The sequence below is a fragment of the Echinops telfairi genome, unplaced genomic scaffold (genome assembly GCF_000313985.2).
Source record: "Echinops telfairi isolate 266 unplaced genomic scaffold, ASM31398v2 ScPeMD7_18;HRSCAF=68, whole genome shotgun sequence".
In the NCBI taxonomy this organism is placed as follows: domain Eukaryota; kingdom Metazoa; phylum Chordata; class Mammalia; order Afrosoricida; family Tenrecidae; genus Echinops; species Echinops telfairi.
In genome coordinates, this window is record NW_022103915.1 from 35,931,983 (window position 1) to 35,936,089 (window position 4,107).

Consider the following 4,107-nt stretch of genomic DNA (forward strand, 5'->3'; position numbering starts at 1 on the left):
CACACACACACACACACACAAGCACGAAAGTCTACTGGCAACAAGTTGCTTCCTGACAATCTCAGTAAAATATATTACACGTTGCTCGGTACTTGTAGAGAACAGAGTAGAAATGCTCCCTTGGATTTCCAAGGCTGTAAATCTTTACGGGAGCAAGCAGACGGCCTATCTTTCCCCCTTAGAGAGGCTGGTAGATGTCAACCGCTGACATTTTGGGTACTGGTCCAAGCGTACCTGACAGCGCGCCAGGGCTCCCGTCTCACAGCTGCTCCGTGAAGGTTGAGGCGCTCGGACTGCAGCATCCGTAGCCCAGTTGGCTTTTGGAGCTACAGTAGATGTCCCTGATGCTGGAGTCAGGAAGGTCCCTCCTCCCAGATGCCCTTTGGACCAGGAAGCACACCTCAGGGCCTTTCACCAGACCTGGGTCTAGTCAGTTCTCTGGAAGAGTGCACTGAATCAACAGGGCCTGCTCCTGAGATCAAGCAAGGAAGGCAAGCAGAGTGTGGCTCCCTTTATGCACACACACAGACCAATCCCTCTGTGCCAACCCCACAGAGCCTGTGGCATGTTGCCACCTTTCCTCTAAGCCAGTGGTGCTCATCCTTCCTAATGCCTCGCGTGACCCTTTCCTACAGTTCCTCATGTGGTGGTGACCCCCCAACCATCAAATGATTTTCCTTGCTACTTCATCACGGTCATGTTGCTACTGTGATGAATCGGGCGACCCCTGTGAAAGGATCATTCGACCCCCAAAGGAGTCACGACCTACAGGTTGAGAATGGCTGCTCTAAGCCTACCCTTGCTCAGCATTCTTTCTCCCTCTCTGGACTGAGTGCAGACTCCAGGGTAGAAATGGACACCCTCCACCTATCCACCTTCAAGTCCCTCAAGCCTCCCTTGTTCATTCCCCACAGATACATGGGTCGCTAGGAGTCCTGCTGGCACAGTGGTTATGAATTGGGCTTCTGTCTGCAAGGTCAGCAGTTTGAAACCACCAGTCGATCTGAGAGAGAGGGGAAAAAAGGCTCTCTATTAGTCCCGTAAAGAGTTGTAGTCTGGGATACTCACGGGGGGCCATTTCTACCCTGTCCTGCAGGGTCACTCAATGGCAGTGAGTTTGGTTTGGGGACACGGGTCTCTTTTTTTGGTAAAGTCGAGGGAGCAGCAAGAGGAAGGCCCTCCCTCAACCAGATGGACTGACACAACAACTGCAACGATGGACACACGCAGGGGAGCGACGGCTAAAACGATGCAGCGTCCATTCTATGTGCATGGGGTTGCTCTGGGGCAGAACCTCCTCTGTGCCACCAAACAACAGGTCTCTCAGTGGAAATGGATTCGACAGCAGAGCCCCGGGCTGAGCTCAGCAAGCCTAGATGGGCCACAGAAACACCCACCCCTGGCCCGACGCTCAGAAAGGCTACAAAGGGGAAGGAAGCCAGGGAAAGGGTGGGCAGGAACTGGAGAAGATAAATGGATGGAAGGGGGAAAGCAGCAGCTCAGGACGTCCTGCAAATCAGGCTGTTGTGATGGCCGGTGAACCTGTCAGGAGGCATTGCAGCAGCCTGGCCACACGCCCACTCAGCGGCCCGAGACAAGAGCAGCCACCTCTCACGTCTACAGAATGGCCTTGGAGATGTGACACAGATCTACATTACGCACGTGTGTTACGGATGTGTGACCAAAGACCCGCCCCAGAGGCCGAGGGTCCACAAATAAAATCCAAACTCCTGTGTGACCAGCAGTCTGCATGACCTGGCCCAGATCCTCTGCCCTCCATGACGCTGCCAGATGGCATCTAACATAAAGTGACCAGACGTCCCGCTTTTGGCGGGACAGTTCCGATTTTTAACAATTTGTCCCGCGTCCCGTGGCGTTTTTAAAAAGGTCCCGATTTTTTTAAAGAATGCACGACAAGCTAGGGTATACGGTTGTCAGCTGCCATGTGGCTATTTCGCCAGGATATGAGTTTTATCCATGGTGTCCTGCTTGACCAATGTTCAAATCTGGTCACCTTAGTCTAACAACTCAGCTGTTTCCACATCTCAGCTGTTTACTCTTTTCTTGTTGTTTTTCCGGGGCCCCAGATGGATATCAATTGTCCCTCCTTCTGCCATGTCCCGACACGTGGCTTAAGCATTGAGTTCCATCTGTTTTCTACTGCCAGGCTCAGGGTCCATCCGTCTCTGCCCTGCCTTTTGTGAATGACAGTGGGCAAGAGCGAAAATTCCAAAATGATGGAGTAACAGAGGTGTACTTGTGAGGTAAAATGTAGAACTCAAAGTACAACACTCTGATTGGAAGTTGCCAGATCACGGAAGCCAGCCGTGGAAGAACCAGGAACCGCAGATGTCTGGTGATTGGTTGGATTATGGCGGACTATTCTGATTGGCTAGTTTAAATACGTGATGGAGGCGGGTTGTACCGGGTGGTCCTAAGGTCGCCTTGAGTCAGCATTAACTCCGTGGCAGTGAGCTTGGGGTGGGTTGTTTTTTGTTTGTTTTGTTTTTGTCTTTGGTTTTCATAAGGTAAATTATCTTTAAACATCTCCTGAGGGCTGCTGAAAGGATTTCTGATAAAGGTTTCTAAAGAGGGGGTGGGGGAGCATGTTCTACAGAAGGGTAGTCTCCTGCAGGTAAAGGTCCAAAGGAGCCCAATGCCCAAAGCAAAACTGTCTCCACTGAACAGCCGGCTCTCCTCTAAGCCTTGGCTTAAGGACCGCTGTTGGCGGTGTCGCAGGCAATGCCCCGTCAGACTGCTCCGCGGAAGAGACATGATTTCCACCCGGATGACAGCCTCAGAAGGCCAGAGGATCAGAAGGAGGCAGGATTGACTCAATGGCACGGGGTTGGGTTGGGTTGGGTTAATCTATTGCTTGACTTGAAGATAAATTTAGAAAACAGTTCCTTAGTTCCTTAAAGGCTCAAGGTTCAAAAAACCACCTAATGGCAGTCAATCCAACGTGTGGACCCAGAAATCTAGATTCCAGGAAAATTAAAACTATTTCTCTCTGGCTTGGGCAGCCACTACACTACCTGTAGAGTAGATTGTAGTATTTTATACAATCCCATCATTGATTATGTGTGTGTGTGCGTGTCTTATACCAAGAATAATGAATATTAAGACCAGAGCTATTTTTATATTTTTTCTTATTTATTTAAGTCATCTAAAGGGCTTCTTTAAAAAAAAAAAAGTGGGCTTCTTTAGATGTTCTCAGAGTTGATGTTTCTGGGTTCTTCCAGATTTTCCACTATAGTTGCTAATGTTCTAGATTTAAAAACAATAACAACTCCCTGCCACGAGTCAGTACTGACTCATAGTGACACCCACCACCACCCCCGTGGGTTTCCAAGAATGTCACTGTTCACAGGAGTAGAAAGCCAGTCTGGAGCTGCTGCTGGTTTCAAACTGCTGACCAGGTGGACCGCAGTCCAACGAGGAACCACTACACCACAAGGGCCCCTCCTAAACTTAGGCACTGGAAAATGGCCCGGGGGTTAGACTAGCCCCTGTAGATAGGGAGTGGAGTGGCCAACCATACCAGTTTCCCAGGGGCTAAAGGATTCCCGGGACGTGGGACATTCGGTGTGCAAACAATCGCAGTCCCTGGCAACACAGGACGAGTTAGTCACCTGCTGGTGAGAGTCAGATTCCTTCTCACGGTGCCGGGAATCTAACAAGAGGCTTTGCCTTTACCACTTACCAGGTAGAACAGGGGACTTTGGCACTTAAAAATGAGAGAAAAGGTTCCGACTAAGCGCACGGTGTCTCGGCCGGCTATCATGAGAATGTGCAATAGCAGTGATGACAGCTGTTTATTGAGCACCTACTCAGGAGCCCCAGTTGGGCTCCCCAGCCACTCCGTCGGAGAAAGACGAGGCTGTTGCTCCCCTAACGGCTTACAGTCTCAAACCTATTTACAGTCTAAATCAACTCCATGACAGTGGGTTTGGTTTGATGTCTATGACTATTAACCAAAAGGTTGGCAGTTCGAATCTACCCAGAGGCACTTTTTGAAGGCCTGATGATCTATTTGCACAAGATCACGGCCATTGAGAAGTCAGCCTCTGGGCACAGTTCTACTCTGACACAGTGGGTGGCCAGGAG

The 4,107-nt window shown here is 50.2% G+C and overlaps 1 protein-coding gene across 1 annotated transcript in view; it reads right to left on the bottom strand.

The window, feature by feature from the left end:
- SUSD6 (sushi domain containing 6) overlaps window positions 1-302 on the bottom strand; it is a 102,360-nt gene extending 102,058 nt beyond the window's left edge. The window contains exon 1 of the mRNA XM_045288041.1: window positions 235-302. The gene's annotated coding sequence lies outside the window, so the exon portion shown is untranslated. The remainder of the gene's footprint in view (window positions 1-234) is intronic.
- Between the last annotated feature and the right edge of the window lie 3,805 nt (window positions 303-4,107).